Here is a 22,871-nt window from a genome sequence, read left to right as displayed (position 1 = left end):
CACACACACACACACACACACACACACACACACACACACACACACAAATAATAATAATAGTCATTTGAATACAGTAACTTCATAAAACTGTGTGTTGCCATAACTTTAGGAAAATTAGCACATTAACTTCTTATTCTTCTTAAATCACCTCATGGTCTATTCACCTACATCATAATACCCATATTATCTTAATGAATCAAGAAGATACAACCACGTCTGAGTGAACTGTAACCCTGTCTTCTAAATCCAGATACCAATATAGTTGTAGGTCTTAAACATCCATGAATCTGACCTGGTAATCCCCAATACAGTGAGTCCTGCCCAAAATAGACAAATACATTTTAGAGTTTATACTAGAGTCTAGTCTGAACTATGGTCTCAAAATGTCTTTAGTATGATCCATTTATAATGACTTAACCACTTCTAAGCATCTGTATTAATTTGCTTAGCTATTTTGGGTACAACTTTACATTGGTCTTATTGTAATAGTTTATGTTGATATTAAAAATCTAGAACGGAAATGGATGAAGGAGTCAAAAGGTACAAACTTCCAATTATAAAACAAGTAAGTCATAGGATGTAATGGGCCGCATGGTGACCATTGTTAATAATACTTTATTGTACATTTGAAAGCTGCTAAGAGAGTAGATCTTAAAAGTTTTCATCACAAGGAAAACAATTTGTAACTGTGTGGTGATGGGTATTAACTTTTTGTGGTGTTCATTTCACAATACACACAAATATCGAATCATTATGTTGTACAACTGAAACTAATATAACGTTATATGTCAATTATATCTCAATTTTTTTTTTTTTTTTTTTTTTGCGGTACGTGGGCCTCTCATTGTTGTGGCCTCTCCCGTTGCGGAGCACAGGCTCCGGATGCGCAGGCTCAGCGGCCATGGCTCACGGGCCTAGCCGCTCCGCGGCAGGTGGGATCTTCCTGGATCGGGGCATGAACCCGTGTCCCCTCCACTGGCAGGCGGACTCTCAACCACTGCGCCACCAGGGAAACCCTCAAATTTTAAAAATCTAGAATAGGTTATGGTCATTTTCATATTCTACATACACTAATACCACAATTAAGGAAGGAAATTGTAAAGCTCATAGTTGCTTTAAGGAGTACACATATATATAGGAAGAGACAAAAAAATACACTACTCACCCATAAATGAACTTATGATCAACCACAAGTAAACATTCATCATTCAAATAATCTAATCACAAAAAGATTTTTGAATGCAGTGCTATAGCCAATTCACATAATTACTATATGTTTTCTAAGAAAAATAATTTCATTTCATTTAAAAATATTGGGGCTTCCCTGGTGGCACAGTGGTTGAGAGTCCGCCTGCCAATGCAGGGGACACGGGCTCGTGCCCCAGTCCAGGAAGACCCCACATGCCGTGGAGCGGCTGGGCCCGTGAGCCATGGCCGCTGAGCCTGCGCGTCCGGAGCCTGTGCTCCGCAACAGGAGAGGCCACAACAGTGAGAGGCCCGCGTACCGCAAATAAAAATAAAAAAATAAAAAAAATTGGCCAAATAACACATGAAAAGATGCTCATCATTGTTAATTATTAGAGAAATGTATATAAAAACTACAATGAGGTACTACCTCATGCCAGTCAGAATGGCCATCATTAAAAAGTCTACAAATAACAAATGCTGGAGAGAGTGTGGATAAAAGGGAACCCTCCTACACTGTTCGTGGGAATGTAAATTGGTGCAGCCACTATGGAAAACAGTATGGAGGTTCCTCAGAAAACTAAAAATAGAGCTACCATATGATCCAGCAATCCCACTCCTGGGCATATATCTGGACAAAACTATAATTCGAAATGATACATGCACCCCTATGTTCATAGCAGCACTATTTACGATAGCCAAGACATGGAAACAACCTAAATGCCTATCGAAAGATGAATGGATAAAGAAGATGTGGTATACATATACAATGGAATATTACTCAGCTATAAAAAAGGATGAAATAATGCCATTTGCAGCAACATGGATGGACCTAGAGATTATCATACTAAGTGAAGTAAGTCAGAAAGAGAAAGGTAAATACCATATGATATCCCTTATATGTAGAATCTAAGATATGACACACATGAACTTATCTATGAAACAGAAACAGACAGAGATAAAGAACAGACTTGTGGTTGCAGGGCGTGGGGTAGTGGGAGGGATGAGTTGGAAGTCTGTGATTAGGAGATGCAAACTATTACACATATAATGGATAAACAACAAGGTCCTACTGTATAGCACTGGGAACTATATTCAATATCCTGTAATAAACAACAATGGAAAAGAATATGAAAAAGAATATATATACATGTATAACTGAATCACTTTGCTGTATAGCAGAAATTAACACAACATTGCAAATCAGCTATACTTCAATAAAATAAATTTTTAAAAATAAAGTAAAATATTGGTCAATTAAAATAATGCAAGATTAATGTTTAAATAATTGAGAATCCATATGGTATGTAGATGATTTTTCTTGGATACATATGGAAAAGGTAATCTCAGGTTGACACAATAGCATCATTAATAGGGCAGTTTCAATGAGTTTTCCAATCGCATACAATTCAAAAACTTCATATTCTGACATTGCTGTCAATCACCTCTAAAGATAATGAACTGCTATAACGAGTATGCCCATAATCTTAAAGAATTTTTATTTCTCTTTGTCAGCGTTCACTATGGAGAGGCATAGTTGGTACTGATGGCTACATGGAACTAATGCTTAAAAGGCAGATTTTGGGTCATCAAACAGTTACTAATAAGCTTTGAGACACATGGCTGCCTGACAGCAAGGTCCATGGCTGACAACTTCCTCTACAAACTATCTTCACCAGCAAGTCTCATTTCACTAAGTACAAAACACATATATTTACAAAAAAATAAAAACCCAAAACATAGATTGAGTTTACAGGAAAAGGCTGTTTTAAAAAATTAAGAGGGCTTCCCTGGTGGCGCAGTAGTTGAGAGTCCGCCTGCCGATGCAGGGGACACGGGTTCATGCCCCAGTCTGGGAAGATCCCACATGCCGCGAAGCGGCTGGGCCCGTGAGCCATGGCCGCTGAGCCTGTGCGTCCGGAGCCTGTGCTCCGCAACGGGAGAGGCCACAACAGTGAGAGGCCCGCCTACCGCAAAAAAAAAAAATTAAGAGCTGGTAACCTTACTGTCTCATAGATTTCTAAAATGTACTATCTAAATGTATTTTGGGGGCTTCTCAATGATTTTTTCATTTTGTTAATTAAAAAATTTTTTTAATTGATGTAAAATTGACCTACAACACCGTGTGAATTCTAGGTGCATGACACAGTGATTCAATATTTCTATACATTACAAAATGATCACCATGATAAGTCAGTTACCATCTGTCACCATACAAAGATATTACAATATTATTGACTATATTCCCCATGCTGTACATTTCATTCTTGTGACTCATTTATTTTGTAACTGGACGTTGGTAAATGTATTATCTTTTTTTAAATAATGAAAGGGTTTTTAAAAAAAAAATTGCCTTTGTACTCCACAGCAAAAGTAATTTGGGACATAATATAGATAAGCACTTGAGCTGAGTACCTGGCATATAAAAGCTCAATGAATGAAAGTCATTGCTTTTTATAGGATAATAGGTTATGAGCTCTAGGTATATTTCTTTCTGTTGATATAACTTCACCCAAGACTAAAACGAATACCCAGAAGGCATAATGAGCAGTTTCTACATTTGCTCACTGGAGATTACTCTTCCTGGAAATATTTATTAAAATAAAAAATATACATGTACTTGGATCTACCAATCTACTTTTTTTTTTTTTTCTTGCGGTACGCGGGCCTCTCACAGTTGTGGCCTCTCCCGTTGCGGAGCCCAGGCTCCGGACGCGCAGGCTCAGCGGCCATGCATGGCTCACGGGCCCAGCCGCTCCGCGGCATGTGAGATCTTCGCGGACCGGGGCAGGAACCCGCGTCCCCTGCATCGGCAGGCGGACTCTCAACCACTGCGCCACCAGGGAAGCCCTACCAATCTACTTTTAAGACTCTATTCTATAGAAATAAGGCACAAATAGTTCCTTTATTATAACACTGTTTAAAGGTAAAATAAAATTGAAACCTGGCAGTACAAAAGAGTAGAACTAGAGCTAGTAGTATGAGGTTGGGGGCCTTTTTCAGTTTCAGTAAAAGTGCAGTTTTCTCATTTATTCTGGTTGTTCTTGCTGTTCATTTAAGTGGGGAAAGTTTACCTCTTTTTAAAAAAACAGGCTTATGCAGCCATTTTCCTTAGAAGTTCTATTATATACATTATTCATATATTCTTTTATTTCAACTGTTTTAATCTTAGATATATATTTCTAGCCAGTATTCCTCTCATACATAAAGTACTTTTTGTTACACTGGCCTTAAGTTAAAACTTTTTTTCTCATGTTTTATTAGGTATTTCTTAGTTCTAGTAACTCAAAATTTGGTCAACTATTCCATGTTCATCTTATAGATACCTTTCTTTTCATTTTAAAGAAATTTAACAAATCCACTCTAGCCTTTGCTACTCTAGAATGAAGATTGTTTTATGCTTGCATTAACAAGGATTGGCTTTTCAAGTTTTTCTTTTTAAGTTAAATATTATTGAATTCAGATTTTATTTACTATTGTTCCCTGTTAAGCTTAACTCTGGAAAGAATCCTAGCCACCAACTTGAAAGTTAAAAGGTAGGAAGGCAATGCCTTTTTAACAGTGAATAATTCACAAAACAATCATTGGCTTGCCATATTGTAAGAACTATTCAAAGGAGAAAGTTTAAAGTACATGTGCACCAAAGGATGCTAAAAGCAGTAGGTGAAAGTCTGAGTAGAAACAAGGTATTTGCATAGTCTCAAAGTATCTCCTTTAAGATATTTACTAATTAAAAAGGGCAAACACCACAGTGGAGAAACTATATCACCAATAATAAAACATATTGATATCATGTATCCTCTGATGTGCTTAGAAGAGCATATCACCTCTGTGGTATTCTTCCCAATAACATATAACCTCCATTGAATCATGAGAAAACATCAGACAAACCCAGACTGAGAGACCATATACAAAATAATTGACTAGTATTCATCAAGTATCAAGGTCATGAAAGAAAAGGAAAGACTGAGGAACTGCCATAGGTTGAAGACTAAAGAGATACAACAACTAAATAATGTGGGATCAGATTGGATCTTGGAACAGAAGAAGGACATTAATGGAAAAACTGGTAAAATTCATAAAAGATATGTAGTTTACGGTTAATAGTATTGTACCAATGTAAATTTTCTGATTTTTTAATTTTAATAATTGTACTATGGTTATCTAAATTAATAACATAGGGAAAGCTGGGTAAAAAATATAGGTGAATACTATGTATTTGCTTTTTAACTGTTTTTTAAGTCTAAAATTATTTCAAAATAAAAAGTAAAGAAAAGAAAAAACAAAGTCTGGCACACAGTAAGCACTTAAAACTATATATATATTTTATATATATATATATATATATATATGTATGCATTGGGATTGAAGAGTGTAAACTTAGACCTTGAAGAAATAAAGAAAGAGATTACATTGTATCAGCAAGACACTTGATAATAGATGTTATCTGGGTTTAAAAACTGTATCTGAACCTTATTAGCTATGACCTTATAAATTATGTAACTTCAGTGAACTTCCAGTTTCCTCATGAGTAGTATGAAGGTATAACTGGGAAGATTAAATGGGATAATGCATATAAAGTTCTGAATACCTAGCATTCAATAACTGTCAGCAATTGTTTTTAATAAGTGAATGTCTGTGCATATAATTATCCATGGGTATATGTGGCAGCAAAAGGTATTTTTAGATTATTCATTTCAAGTAAATATTTCTGAGTCACATCTATTTATAGGTTATATGTATATGCATAGCATGTTTAACATTTTTTACCCAGATAAATTATGATAAGAATTTAAAATAGGGAGATTGGGATTGACACATATACACTATTGATACTATGTATAAAATAGACAACTGTTGGAAACATACTGTATACCACACGGAACTCTAATGCACTGTGGTGTCCTAAATGGGAGGGAAATCCAAAAGGGAGGGGATACATGTATATGTATGGCTGATTCATTCTGCTGTGCAGTAGAAGCTAACACAACATTGTAAAGCAACTATACTCAAATAAAAATTTAAAAATAAAGAATTTAAAATAAATGCCTTGGGACTTCCCTGGTGACGCAGTGGTTAAAAATCCGTCTGCCAATGCAGGGACGTGGATTCGATCCCTGGTCCGGGAAGAACCCACATGTTGCAGAGCAACTAAGCCCATGAGCCACAACTACTGAGCCTGCACTCTAGAGCCAGCGAATCACAACTACTGAGCCCGCGTGCCACAACTACTGAAGCCCGTGCACCTAGAGCCCGTGCTCCGCAACAAGAGAAGCCACCGCAATAAGAAGCCCGCGCACCGCAACGAAGAGTAGTCCCCGCTCACCGCAACTAGAGAAAAGCCCCAGCAACGAAGACCCAATGCAGCCAAAAGATAAATAAATAAGATAAAATATTTTTAAAACATTTTTTAAAAATGCCTCACAAAGTAGCCGCATAGCACAGGGAGATCAGCTCGGTACTCTGTGACCACCTAGAGGGGTGGGATAGGGAGGGTGGGAGGGAGGGAGACGCAAGAGGAGGGAAGAGATATGGGAACATATGTATATGTATAACTGATTCACTTTGTTATAAAGCAGAAAATAACACACCATTGTAAAGCAATTATACTCCAATAAAGATGTAAAAAAAATTTTTTTAAATAAAAAGAAATAAAAGAAACAAGTAAAAAAAAAAAAGCCTCACAATTGTATAAGTACAAATGGCAAGGTGTTTTACCTCAAAACTTTCAAAAAAACCTGGAGCACAAATATAAATGAAAATTAACATATTAATTATCAGTTGAAAAAATTTACTCTGTGATTACATGAGTTATTCTTCATCATTCAAGCATACTGCATAAAAGTTGGCAGAAATCCATTTATTCAAACCATCTTAGAAAAATACATTCATTAAAATAAAAATAGTATCCAAGAGCCACCTATTCCCAGATTTCGGTTCTGGCCAAAGCATCCAGATCTGATACTTGCACTCCTGCAATAGCCTCTCATTCTGACTCTGTGTGTTAAGAATACTACCTTCATCTCATGTTCCAAACAAACACCATCCAATCAATGCTTTGTGGCCAAAACCAGCCCAGACACAAGATAAAAATAAGCAGACTGTTAAGAACATGATCCCCACCACAACACACTCACCTATGGGAGAATATCAATTAATAGGGATGTCTTTTAGCTTAAGGCCATTCATGAGAGGATATTTTCTAATGTATAACTTCAGGATTTTCTTATTTACAAAGCTAATCAGGTAGGGTAAAGATTACTACAACTGAAATTTAACATATAACACTACAGTAAAAAAAAGTTGTTGATGTGAATGGGTGAAAAATGTGTGATGATGAAGGGATTCTAAATGATTTGATCCATTAGAGATTTTTCCCATGGTCTGAAGCAGTAGTTCTTAACCAGAGGTGATGCTGTAATACCCCCTCATCTACTAGGAAAACATTTGACAATGTCTGGGAACAGCTTTGATTGTCATAACTGAGAAGGTGCTACTGGTATCACATAGAAAGAGTCCAGGCAGGGATAGTGCTAAACACCCTACAATTCACAGGACATTCCCACAGAGATAATTACCTGGCCCAGAATGTTAGTGGTGCTAAGGTTAAGAAATTCTGATCTAAAGTATCAAAAACTGTATTACTTGGAATTCAATCAACCAAAACTTTCTGTTAAGTAGCAGTTCTTTATAATTATTATAAGAAGATATTTCAAGCTGATTTATTGCCACTGCAATAAATGATAAAATTATATTCAACCTATCTTTATCAGCATACCGCCAGAGTTTATTATTTTACATTTTGTCCTAATTGTTTAAAACTGATCATGTATAATATACAATTAATGCACATCATAATGTTCACACACGCTGAGTAACATGAATTTACTGTATTTTACTGAGATGATATTTACCTATAACAATTCTGAGAACAGACAAAAATCAGAATTACCACAAACAACTTCTTCCCTGCATGATGATTTTATACACGCCAAAAAAATTCAATGATCAGTTGTTAATGATAATACTCATCAAATTCACACATATCAAATGTTCCTTTTTCTGTAAACATAGAGCTTATGAACACTGACAGCTGCTAGGTGTAAACCTGAACAGGTGCAAATAGGGACGGGCAAGACAAGTTGGCTCCAAAACATAAACATGATCAGCTGCCCTCTGTTTCACCTGCATGAATCCTTTAAAAGTATAGCTATAGAATAGACTGAAGATTCAGAAAGTAAATATATAAATAGACAGATATTTCTCCTGCAAAGAGTTTTCTTAGAATGTCTTTATCTTTGCTAACAATACCAAAAGTTCTCTGTGGGAGTTCAAAGCACAAAAGTAGATTTGGCGAACACTCACTTTTCCTTACAATATAACCTCACGTGAAAAACAATAATTGCGAAGAATATCAGGAGACAGTCACTATGCTGCTTCTTTTGCTTTAGCAGGATCACTAACAGTAGAGCTTTATAAATCAATTATTTTCTCAAAGTTCTGACAAACGCTTTTATATAACTATTATTTTTTTATTATTATTTATTTTAATTTTTATTTTTTTTGCGGTACGCGGGCCTCTCACTGTTGTGGCCTCTCCCGTTGCGGAGCACAGGCTCCGAACGCGCAGGCTCAGCGGCCATGGCTCACGGGCCCAGCCGCTCTGCAGCATGTGGGATCGTCCCGGACCGGGGCACGAACCCGTGTCCCGTGCATCGGCAGGCGGACTCTCAACCACTGCGCCACCAGGGAAGCCCTATATAACTATTTAAAAAATAACTTACAGGAAATTGAATATTTGGATAAACAATACTTCAAAATATTACATAGCAAAACAAAAAATAAGCAACAAAAATTTTTCTGTTAAAGGATTTAGAGAAATAGGAGATGAGGCAGAAATACCTTATTAGACAACGAACAAAATTATCTTCTGAGTATAATATTTTTGAAGGAAAATGATTCTATTTATAACATTTTTATTTACCTACATTTTCAGAAATAGTCATTTCAACTTATTAAGTATAATACATTGTAGTTTAAAATGAGAATATATGAAAGGGATCAATTTCCTTTGCCGCTTGACACATTTTTAACTACTACAGTAAACAGTCAAGCAATTACATCCCCAAACAAAAGTGGGCTGGCAGTCAGTGCTCTGGTTGCAGCCTGTGAGCTGGAGCAAGTCTCTGACAATACCTCTACATAATAGTTTCCTTACCAGAAAAATGATAGGATTGAATTAAACTAGCCCTCAAATCCATATCAATTTGATGAAAAAGAACAAAACAACCACCAAAAACCTTCACATTGCATTAACATATTTAACAATTTAATTCCTCATTTCCCTCATCCTCCCTACCACTTGCCTTCATTCTATCTTCAAATGTATGTCATTCTAAATTACAGATTTCTGTTAAATCTTTAAAGATTTACTCTTGTTTTATTTATACCTCAAGAGACTCGATGATAAGAAAATTAGCCAAGAGTAAAGCACTGATTTTCATACTGCTCAGTAAATATCTATTCAAGGAGTAAACTTTTCCATCCAAAGGATTAAGTATTCCTTTGCAATGAGCTATCTGTGAGGAAGAGGTTATCCTAAGATACAAGAAAGGATATAAAAGAATATTAAAGAAACATTTGAACAAGATTTAACATATACAGATCAACTAAACTGTAGGTAGAGTCTGTGAATTTAAATACTGATGAGAATTAACAATTTCTAAAAAGGATACAAATGTTAGAAGGATTAAAAGAGAGACAATATCTGATTAATTGATCCTTTCACCTACAAATGCAAGGGGTCCCAAAGAACAAGCAAAAAGCCCCAAATCTTTGCTTAACTAAGAAACACAATTACAATTAACTGAAATTTCTAAGACATTTCTGGATAGTAACTGAGGCGGATTTGTAACAGATTGAGAAAATAAAACAGGGTAACAAACCAAAATCAGGTAACTCTATGTAAAATATCTACATATACTCAGAAGTCAAGGAAAGAAAGATGCCAAGTACTACATGACCGATAAACTAGAATAAAAAATCCGTTTCAATGGGGAAGAAGCAGAGCTAACCTAACAGGGAAAACAGCATACTTCTTAAAGAACAAAATTAGCCTAAAAGTTTATGAACACCAATGCAGAAATATTTTTGTCCTGGTCACCTTAACTCTATCTAATATTATCACTCTCCTGTTCAAAAGTCTTCAATTTATCCATATCACACATATGGGTAAAGATATATGTGAAGAATATTTATTATAACATATTAACTGCAAAGACTTTTACAAACAAAATATTCCATCAGTAAGAAACTGTTAAATTATGATACTATGCAGCTGCTACCAAAGAATGAAGCAGATCTAGACTAGCTAATCTGCTGAATGAAAAGAGTAAAGTGAGGAAGAATAGAAATAGCAAGATCTCATGTGTGAAAAAGAAAAAAAGGGATATATTCTCATGAATGTATGCTCAGAATATTTCTGGAAAAATATATAAGACACTGGCAACTGTGTTTCCTTGTAGGTAAAGAGACTAGGGAATTAATCTAGGATGCGAGAATTCTTTTTCACTATATATCTTTTTCTTTTTTTTAACCACTTGAATGATTTACGATGTGCTAGTATTAATGACAGTTAAACTAATTTTTAAAAAAGATTTCTACAGGTTTGTTATTGCAAGAAATTATCTTTCAGAATGTTGTGCAGAAGTCCCAGTTCAAGATGGTGACATAAGAAAATCCCGAACTCACCTCCTCCCACAGCCACACTGAGCCTACAGCTATATATGGAAGAATTTCCTTTCAAAAAACCTAAAGTCTGGGTGGATGATGACTACACATTGGGCAAACAAGAAGAAAAACACATCAAAGATAGTAGGAGAGGCTGGGATGCAACCCCACCATAAACCCCACCATTGCTGCAGCAACCCACAATGCAGAAGGAACTCAAAACCTGGAGCTTCTTCCTGAGGAGCTGAGGGTTCAAAACCCACATCGGGCATCCCATATGCTTGAGACATGAGTCCCTAAAAAATCTAACTTTGAAAACCAGTAGGGTTCCTGTCTTGAGACCCACAGGACTGCAGAGATCTGAGAAAGCCCTCTGAAAGAACTCACATGCTCGGACCCCAGGGCCCAGCTAAGAGGCCGTGTATGGTGTCCAGACTTAAAAAATGGAGGCTCTCACCTGAGGGGCAAACACCTAATTTAACACACACTTCTAGGAGAGTGCTGGAACACTCACCAGGGATGCAAGCTGCATCTTTGCATTTTCCCTTTGCTGTGCTCCAGAGCACCAGTATCTCCAGGAAGGTGCCCCAATTTTGGTGGGTATCATCTAGGGGACCTTCTACATCACCTGGTTCTGGTGACCAGTAGGGCTTATGCCTGTGAGTCCCACAGGACTATAACCCATGAAGAAAGAGTTCTTAAATAGCTACCACCTCTAGGTGCACAGGGGCAGAGCAAGAGACAACAGACCCAGGAGCTCAGTCTTTCTCTGAAGGCCTATTAGCTAATCATCATGCCTGTGGACTGAGGGGCAGGCTTCTAAATAAACATGCGTCTGGGGGCTGACTGTAATCCTTTCCAGACACCTCAGAGGGCAGGGCTTATCTTCGTGTTTACCCTCTGCCATGCTTCACAATGTCAGTGTCTCCTGGAGGGGAACATTACAAATGTCTGATGCCCTGGATTTTATGTCTGGTGGCCCAGTTTTTGCAGCTATCACCCAGGGAACACTCTTTATCACCTGGCTCTGGTGGCTGCGGGGAGGTTGCATTCTTGCATCCTATGGGACTGTGGCAGAGACGTTTCTGGACAGGCTACCATCACCATGGCACTATGCAGACAGTGAACTGAGGCACACTGCCTAGTCTTTCTGTAAGAAGGCCTCTTTGCTTGTCCTGAAACTGGCACATATTTAGTGGCCTACAGACCTGCTCTCAAGGAATGTAAGCTGTGGATACCATCTTGGTACTCTCCCACTGCCTTACTCCAGCTTGCTGGTAATACCCAGAAAAGAGCTAATATACTCATCTGGAGGTCTGACTTTTGTGATTCCTGCCCAGGGGACACCTCCAGATCACCTGGCTCTAGTGGCAAGCAGGGCTTATACTTGTTCTCCCACAGGACTGTACATATTTGCATACTTATAAAAGCTGATGTCTGAGGGTCTAGGTGCTGAGATCCTCCCCTTTAGGACAGTGACAGATCTTAGAACATTCTCAACTGCTGGGAGCTATTAAAAATAGGCTATTTGGACAAGCGCAAAGGTTGGAGAGAAAACCAAGAGCTGAGGCAGTGTTGAATAACAAAGTTCATCTCATACTAGAGGCCCCTCCTTCAAGAATGGGAGAGGTGGTTGTTTCACCTACTGTATAGAAACCAACACAGAGAGTCAAGCAAAACGAAGAAACTGAGGAATATGTCCCAAGTGAAAGAATAAGATAAAACCTGAGGGGGGAAAAAAAGCATAAAATCAGAGATAAGTAATACATGTGATAAAGAGTTTAAGGTAATAGTCCTACTGATACTCACTGAACTGGGGAGAAGAATTAACTCAGTGAGAACTTCAACGAAGAGATGGAAAATATAAGAAAGTACCAAACAGAAGTCACGGAGCTGAAGAATACAAGAACTGAAATGAAATATACACAGGGTGAGGTGTGGGGGGAGGAGGTTCAACAGTAGACTAGATGAAGCAGAAGAAAGAATCAATCAACTTGAAGACAAGCCTGTGAAACTCACCCAATCAAAGCAGCAAAACAAACAACAAAACAAAAAGAAAATCAATGAAGACAGCTTAAGGGACTTATGGGACAACATCAAATGGACTAACACTCACATGATATGAATCCCATAAGGATAAGAGGGAGAGAAAACTTATTTGAAGAAATAATGGCTGAAAAATTCCTAACGTGGGAAAGGAACAGATATCCATATCCAGGAAGTACAGAGAGCTCCAAATAAGAGCAACCTAAAGAGACCCACACCAAGACACATTATAACTAAATATTAAAAGTTAAAGACAAGGAGAGAATATTAAAAGCATCAAGAGAAAAACAATTTTATGAACAAGGGAACTGCCATAAGACTATAAGGAGACTTTTCAGCAGAAACTTTGCAGGCCAGAAAGGACTGACATGATATATTCAAAGTGCTGAAAAAAAAAAAATTTCCAACCAAGCACACTCTGTCTCACAGTTATCATTCAGAAGTGAAAGAGAGATAAAGTTTTCCAGATAAGAAAAAGCTAAAGGAGTTAAAACTGCCTTATAAGAAATGTTAAAGACACTTCTCTAAGCTGAAAAAAATTAGTAACAAGAAAACATTTGAAAGAATAAATCTCACTGGAAAGGTAAATATATAATAAAGGTAGTGGATTAATCACTTATAAAGCAAGTATGAAGGTTAAAAGACAAAAGTAGTAAAAAAAAAACCCTATGATTATAATAATTAGTTAAGGGATACACAAGATAAAATTATGCAAAACAGCACACCAAAAACATAAAATATAGGTGAGGGAGGGAGAGTAATAATGTTGAGCTCTACAATGAAATCAAACAAGTTTGTTATCAACTTTAAAACAGATTGTTATGGATATGAGTTGTTTCATGTAAGCCTCATGGTAACCACAAAGCAAAAAGCTATAGTAAATACACAAGGGGAAAAGAGAAAGGAATATAAGCATACCACAGAACAGTAATCAAAACACAAAGGAAAAGAGCAAGAGAAGAAGAAAGGAACAGAGAGGAACAACAAAAACAGCCAGAAAGCAATTAACAAAATGGCAACAAGCACATATCTATCAATAATTACTTTAAATGTAAATGGGCTAAATTCCCCAATCAAAAGATGTAGAGTGGCTGAATGGATTTAAAAAAAAAAGAAAGAAAGAAACCCACCCATCTATATGCTGCCTACCAGAGACTCACTTAAGATTTTGGGACACACACAGACTGAAAGTAAAGGGACAGAAAAAGATATTCCATGCAAACAGAAACCAAAAGAAAGCTAGAGTAGCTCTGCTATACTTATATCAGACAAAATAAACTTTAAAAATTTGTAAATATATATGCACACAACATAGCAGCACCTAAATATGTAAAGCAAATATAAATAGACCTAAAGGGAGAAATACAAAGCAATACAATAATAGTAAGGGACTTTAATACCCACTTACATCAATGGATAGATCATCCAGAAAGGAAATCAACAAGGAGACACTGGCCTTAAATGACACATTAAACCAGATGGATTTAACAAATATTTATAGAACATTCATTCAAAAGCAACAGGATACGCATTCTTGTTAAATGCACATGGAACATTCTCCAGTATACATTGTATGTTAGAACACAAAATAAGTCTTAATAAATTTAAGAAGATTGAAACCATGTCACACAACTTTTCCAACCAGAATGGCATGAAACTAGAAATTAATTACACAAGGAAAACTTGAAAATTCACAAGTAGGTGGAGATTAAAAAATATGCTACTGAACAACCATGGGTCAAAGGAGAAATAAAAAAATATCTGAGACAAATGAAAGTAGAAATGTAACACACCAAAATTTATGGGATGCAGCAAAAGCAGTTCTAAAAGGGAGGTTCACAGTGATAAATGCCTGTTTCAATAGACCAGAAAAGTCCCAAATAAACAACCTAATTTTATACCTGATAGACCCAGAATAAGAAGAACAAACAAAGCCCAAAGTTAGCAGAAGGGAGGAAATAAAAAAAGATTAGAGCAGAAATAAATGAAATAGAGAGTAAATAGACAAGAGCAAAGATCAATCAAAGTAAGAGCTGGTTCTTTAAAAAGATAAACGAGGGCTTCCCTGGTGGCGCAGTGGTTGAGAGTCCGCCTGCCAATGCAGGGGACACGGGTTTGTGCCCCCGTCTGGGAAGATCCCACATGCCGTGGAGCGGATGGGCCCCTGAGCCATGGCCGCTGAGCCTGTGCGTCTGGAGCCTGTGCTCTGCAACGGGAGAGGCCACAACAGTGAGAGGCCCGGGTACCACAAAAAAAAAAGATAAACAAGTTGGGGAGTTCTCTGGCAATCCAGTGGTTAGGACTCTGTGCTTCTATTGCAGGGGGCCCAGGTTCGATCCCTGGTCGGGGAACTAAGATCTCGCAAGCCGTGCACGTGACCAAAATAAAATAAAATAAACAAAATGGACTGACCAAGAAAAAAGAGAGAAGATTCAAATAAATAAAATAGAAGTGAAAGAGGAGACACTACAACTAATACCACAGAAATACGAGAAACCATAAGAGACTACTACAAAGAATCAAACACCAACAAATTGAACAACCTAGAAGAAATGGATAAATTCCTATAAACATGCAACCTACCAAGACTGAATTATGATGAAATAGAAAATCTGAACAGACTGATTACTAGCAAGAAAATTGAATGAGTAATCAAAACTCTTCCAAAAAGCAAAGGTCCAGTACCAGACAGCTTTACTGGTAAATTTTATAAAACATTCAAAGAAGAATTAACACCAATCCTTCTCAAACTCTTCCAAACAATAGAAGAGGAGAGAACTCTTGCAAACTCACTTTCCAAGGCCAGCATTACCCTGATACCAAAAGCAGACAAGGATCACCACAAGAAAAAAAATTATAACCCAGTAACTCTGATGAACATAGGTGTGAAAATTCTCAACAAAATATTAGCAAACTGAATTTAAAAATACACTGAAAGGATCACACACCATGATCAGGTGGCATTTATTCCAGGAATGCAAGGCTGGCTCAACATCAGCAAATCAGTCAATGTGATACAACACATTAACAAAATGAAAGATAAAAATCATATGATCATATCACTTGATGCAGAAAAAGTGTTTGACAAAATTCAACATCCATTTATGATAAAAACTCATCAAAGTGGGTATAGAGGAACATAACCTCAACATAACAAAGGCCATAATGACAAGCCCACAGCTAACATCATACTCAATGGTGAAAAGCTCAAAGCTTTTCCTCTAAGATCAGGAACAAAACAAGGATGCCCACTCCTACTGCTTTTATTCAACATAGTGTATTGAAGGTCTAACCACAGCAACGAGATAAGAAAAAGAAGTAAAAGTAAACCCAATTGGAAAGGAAGATGTAAAACTCTCAGTATTTGCAGAAGATATAATACTACATAGAGAGAAACCTAAAGATTCTATCAAAAAACTATTAGAACTAATAAATAAATTCAGTGAAGTTGCAGGATACAAAATCAATACACAAAAATTTGTTGTGCTTCTATAATATAATAACAAACTATTTGAACTAGAAGTTTAAGGAAACATTCCATTTATGAGTGTAACTAAAAGCATAAAATACCTAGGAATAAATTTAACCAAGGAGGTGAAAGACCTGTATACTAAAAACCATAAGATATTACAGAAATTAAAGAATACACAAAAATATGGAAAGATATTCGGTGCTCATGAGTTGGAAGAATCAATATTGTTAAAATGTCCCTACTACCCAAAGCAACCTACAAACTCAATGCAATCCCTATCAAAATTCCAATGGCATTCTTCACAGAAACAGAACAAACAATCGTAAAATTTGTATGGAACCGTATAAGACCCTGAATAGCCACAGCAATCCTGAGAAAGAATAAAAAAGCTGGAGGCATCATGCTACGTAATTTCAAACTTTATTACAAAGCTATAGTAATTAAAAGAACATTGTATTGGCCTAAAAAATAGGCACATAGACCAATGGAACAGAATTGAGCCCAGCAATAAACCCATATATATTATGGTCAACTAATTTATGACAATGCAGCCAAGAATATACTATGAGCAATCCTATTTCTGGGTACTTATACTAAGAAAATGAAAACACTAACTTGAAAAGACATATGGACCCCCATGTTCACTGCGGTGCCATTTACAATACCCAAGATATGGGATAATCCTAAGTGTCCACTGACAGATGAATGCATAAAGAAATATTGTGATAAATATATAATGGAATGTTATTCAGCCATAAGAAAAATGAAATCTTGCCATTTGGAACACCATGGATAAACCTTGAGGGCATTATGCTAAGTGAAATAAGTCAGAGAAAGACAAACACTGTATGATCTCTCTTATATGTGAAATCTCAAAACCAAAACAAAACCAAGCTCAGAGATACAGAAAACGGGTTGGTGGTTTCCGTAGGTAGGGGGTGGAAGAGGGGTGGGATAAATGGGTAAAGCAGGTCAAAAGGTTAAAAGAAGTAAGGGGTCAGACATGATAAGGGGTCAAGAACATGTACATAACTGTGGGGAGTAAGAATGGAAGAGTGTACCCTCATGAGTGCAAGCCTCAGCAAAGATTTCAGCTATTGTGAGTATATGAAGTTAGGTTACAGGCCTGGAACATAGAAAAAAATGTTTTTTTTAATTGTATTTCATTCTTTTACAACTAGGGTCCTGTTAACACTTTCAGTTTAAACTCAGGACTATAGGATTTTTATTGTACCTGATCAATTTTTACAACACAGAATTACTCATTTGATTTATGATACAATATACAAGCGATAGCCTCAGAATAACAATACCAAAATTATAATAATACAAGAATATGTTCACTGAAAACACAGCAATTTTGGTCCTCAGAATATAGTCCACTAGGGACATATAGTCAAATTACAATATTTAAGTCACCTTAAATAGTTCTCCTCTGTGTGGTTATACCTCTAACTAGATTTTAAAAATCAAGTCTTTTCATTAGATTCCATTCCAATTTTTATGGACATCGTTCAACTAGACAAGCAATTCTGATGAACCAAAGACCAGTGTATCAAAAGCAATGTCTAAATCTGCACAGTCCAATATGGTAGCCATTAGCCAACCACACGCAGATAATTAATCTTAATTAAAACTAAAAATTTTAAAGTCACACTAGCTATATTTCAAGTGCTCAACAGACATCACATTATCATTATAGAAAGTTCTGTTCTATAGCACTTGTCTAAATGATACTCGTCCCTCAAACACTGAAATCTTGCTTAGTGAGGTAGCCTGCTTCATACTGAGTAACTACAGCTGTTAAAACTGTCAAAGCATGAGTTGGCAGCCTCAGGGCAGATACTACCTTATTAAAGTTTTCTAGAGGAAGGTTGATGGACAAGAAGTTATCTGGGTCAGCAGTTACCTCCATGAAGAAACTGAAACTATTATCATGCTGTCGTGGTTTGTTTACAGAGTATATTACCAAAATATTGAAAATATCTTTAAAATCTCTTGGAGATTATTTAAAATGGAGTTGAGTTATTTATAAACTATTCACTTAAAATCTTGAACTATTCACTTAGAAGGTAACTTCAAATAACTCTCTTGTTACATCTTGCATTACTTCTTAAATGTTTCCATTAAAATATCCCTAACACAATTGTGACATCAATTATACAAAGTTTAACCATTTACGAAAACAATCTATGTCCAACCTTTCAGACAGCACTTATTAAACCATGAAGCGTTTTATTCTATCCACAACATTGTAAGTCCAATTATTATTTGCAGAAGAGGTGATACACATATACCTGCTAAAAGTTCTCAGTGTGTTTAGAGACAGAATTAAACAGAAAAAAAAAGTGGCTTCATAGAACAGGAGCAGATACAGGATTTCTTTGCCTGGGTTTTCCCTCGCCCCTCCACTGATGCTGATGACACTCGGTATAGGCAGGATCTTTCAAGAGTTGGAAAAGAAGCTAAAGACTTGGTGAACTACTACTCTTTATACTAGAACTTATATCAGAATTTCAGAAAAACCCACTACTCCAGTGACAGAAGATAAATAATACACAGGAAACACTGGCTACCAATCCTCAAATTTTAAGTCATTCCTATTTACTGAATTCTTTAGTCCAAGTTGCAGCCATATTTTTAAAACTGTGGGTCATAACCCATCAGAGGATCATGAAATCCACATAGTAGGGTCATAAAAAGTGAAATATTCTGGGTTGCTGTCAAAGAAGCTTGAAAAACGCTGATCTATGTGGCTTCCCGATAATGTACAGTTTTTACAGGCAAACACAGAAGGATTTTACGATCCCTAGTCATACTAGATGCTATACTAGTATAGCATCTATATATACTATATATGCTATATATACCACTATATATACACTCTTGTGTGTGTTTGTGTGTATACTACTACACTAGCAGAATTCATGCTTTTTGTAAACAGTCCATTAAAGTGAAAGTGGTTATACAAAATTCTTAGAATTCCTTTAGGACCCAGAGACCTATACTGTTAATTTTCCAGCCTATGACAAAGAAATATGGGGCATTATATTCGCTGGGCACCTGGGATGCCACCTAAATACTAGTCTTCTACTCTTCTACACTTAGCTAATTAAGGATAGATCAAAGTTCTTTCACCCAGATGCTGTAAGTGACATCAATTATACAAAGTTTAACCATTTATGAAAACATTCTATGTTCAACCTTTCAGACAACACTTATTAAACCATGAAGGATGCTAGGTGTTTGGGATATAACAAATAAGTCAATTACGTTAAGTAGTCTACTTCAAGGTTTTAGAGTCTAATAGGTTGAAGCAATGGTGGAAATCTAATCAAGGCTAAGTTAAACAGATTCTTACTTGCAAGAAATTGAGCTATGTGACTGTCACAGTGATACCAGGTATTGAAAGATGGTATAGACTTAGGAGTTGGGGTAGTCTTTTGGGGGGCCATATGTGTAGATGAGCAAACAGTCAAGTAGGAAAATAAGTCAAATATGCAGTGGAAAGATATCACATTTATCCTTTATTTTGTTAACGATTAGGTATTTCTATATTAAAAGCTACACATTTTCTCATATTCAGGAAAATAAAAAAACATTTAGTATGAAAAAGTAAAATGCTTCTGAAAATAAATTGCCATCCTAGAATCCAATTCTAAGTACAGATTTATAATTGTTTTATTATATACAGGATATTTATATACTTTTAATTATTCTCTAAGGATTACATTTATGGTTCATTTATACTTGTAAATTTTAATATCTACAGAGACCACATGGCAGTATCTCATATTACAGTAAAGTAGGAGAAAGAGATGAGTATCCAAAACTATATATAAATTTTAATCAAAGAAGAAATACATTTAAAAAATCAATACTACTGAAGTTAAAGACAATGAGAAATTTGAGAATTCTAGTAAAATTTAAAGGAAAAATTATTTTACATAAAGGATTCATTCTCTCTCTGCCTCTTATAGCTGGCCTATTGCTAATTCATTTAACAACTATTATTGATCATCTACTACAAAATTATATAATGGCTTAGTTGCTAGAATATAAAGATGAATGTCATAATCTTTCCCTTATAAAAGTTCATCATCAAATAATCTTCATTTCACACTATTCTCACCATAATCTAATGCAAATATAAATTATTACAAATTTAAAAAATTTTTTCTAGTAAAGAGAAATGTATGTGCTAACTTTACAAAATTCAGAAAATATGTTAAAAATACAGGAAGAAAAAATTTTAAATCCACCTCCTCACATACTACATAAAAGTGGGAAAGAAGAGCTAGGGTGATGAGGGGGGTGGGCAGGCAGGGTGGGAGTGCAAAAGCTTAAGAGTTTGGGGAGATACAACATCACTGATAGAGTAAACAACCAGGAAGAAAGAAAGATCTCTGCCTTGAAGTAATTTTTATATGATGACAGTTTCCCTGAAGGCAAAATTCTACCCTTCACCCACATCCAGGGTGTAGGAGGTCCATGCCCCACTGAGATTTCCCTGTGCTTCACTCATGCTTCCTCTATACAGTCCATCTAAGGTACCAGACAGGACTTCTTGCTACTGAGGTAATTCTTGACCCTCAACAATGGGTCATATGACCCCACTCCTGTGGTCAAAGCTGTCTGAACCAGACATTACCCAAGGAGATAATGGCTGACCGGAAATCTATGACATGTGTTAGCTGCCTCTGAAAGATGCTATGATCTAATCAGATTCTCCCTGACACATGTCTTAACTAATAGGAGGGGAAGTTGTTGTTGAGTAGGAGATCATAAAGGCTATAGGCCTAAAGATATACAAGCTAAAGAAAAGTGGGTTGGGAAAAATGTTGAAAGAATACATGTACAGAGAGGTGAGTGGTCCTGAGAGAGAGGAGATAAGAGTATGGCCAATCTCAGGTACTTTTCCTTAGGCTGCCTTTTTGATTTTTCTATATTCCCTGAGACTTCTCTGTAGCCTTCCAAGTACCTATCCTTTTAATTGAGTTTTAGTGGGTTACTGTTATTTGCAACTGAGACTGGCAGAAAACTTCCTAACAACAAATGTCATGTTTAGTCTTCTTTTGTCATCTTTACTCATGCTATTTACCTATTCTGTTTTCCCTTTCAACAATCTAAATACTATATTCCTTCAAATATAGGCCCAAGAATCACTTTATCCATAAAGCTGTATCTGACTAATCCTAGGCCACAACTTCCCATCTTTGAACTATAGAGCATTTTAGCTTCTACCCAGGGAGCTACTAATTACACGGACTGTATTTGTTTTATGAATTCACTGTATTATTCAACACATAGCCAGTATGTCTGTTGAGTCTTAGTTTCTGAATCAGTAAAACGGATTAATTACACCTCCTTCAAAGAGCAATTGTGAAGAGAATGCTTAGCACACTTCCTGCTAGGTATTTTGTTCTTGAGTGTTTGGCCAAAATTCAGAAGCAAATATCTTTATTTTTCTTCAAACTAAATATACAAGAGTGAGAAAATAGCTCATTAAAAGTCAATACTATTTCTTTCATAAATTCAGTGTGAGCAAAAATAAGTTAAAAATGTCAAGAGCATTTTCATTTCCAAGCAGATTTCTTTCACAGGTAAATCTGAATAGACGGTCAAGAAGTATATTAGAGTATCCCCTGTCAATCTGCCTCTCAAAAGAGTGTTATCATTACTTTAGCTTTAGATAATACTAAAATTTTAAATCTTGTTTTTAGATACCAGCAACACTTTCAGTTTAGTTTTTAGATAAGCAAAATAGTAAAACTGCTTTTTCCTGAGAAGATAATGCATAATTTTATAACTTTCATTATTCAAAAAATTAATTTTGTTCAGAGTATAACTTTTTTTAGTAATTTAAAGACCAAGATTTCTCCTTTATGACTTCAATAATTTCTAAAAATTCACAAATAGTTACAATAATCCCCTATACCATCTCTTAGCTATAAAACTTAGTCAAATTATGCACTAACATCCTTTCAAATATGCCTCTTCCATTTTCCTCTTAATTTTTTATTATTTTCTGAACTGCATATAGATGGTCCATTCCTTATTGCACTGACAGGCCAAAATATTAATATAATAATACTCCTAACTTTTCATTTGGAAGATTCAAGACCCTTCAAAACATTGCTCAGAGAGAATTTAACTGCCTACTTTCATAATACAAGGCTCTAAGTATACATCTCAAATGTGTCTTAACATGACCTGCACTAAATACATGAAAACATCATATAACTGTTAAATATAGTGATATAATAAATACAACTATAAGCCATTTTTTTAGTATTTCTACAAAGTACCAACTCAATAATAAGATCATTCTAAAAACAAGCATTAAAGTGATAAAAAAATTTAAGTAGCCTTTATAAATAGCTTACTGATTACTAAGATAAATGTAGTATAATGATAGAACCATATATATCTAATGAAA

The 22,871-nt window shown here is 35.9% G+C and overlaps 1 protein-coding gene across 24 annotated transcripts in view; it reads right to left on the bottom strand.

The window, feature by feature from the left end:
• Nucleotides 1-22,871, bottom strand: part of BAZ2B (bromodomain adjacent to zinc finger domain 2B) — a 382,496-nt gene that overhangs the window by 131,415 nt on the left and 228,210 nt on the right. The window lies entirely within an intron of this gene.

The sequence above is a fragment of the Monodon monoceros genome, unplaced genomic scaffold (assembly GCF_005190385.1).
Source record: "Monodon monoceros isolate NGI ecotype Baffin Bay Population unplaced genomic scaffold, NGI_Narwhal_1 Super_Scaffold_16, whole genome shotgun sequence".
In the NCBI taxonomy this organism is placed as follows: Eukaryota; Metazoa; Chordata; class Mammalia; order Artiodactyla; family Monodontidae; genus Monodon; species Monodon monoceros.
This window is presented reverse-complemented; position numbering and strand designations above follow the sequence as displayed.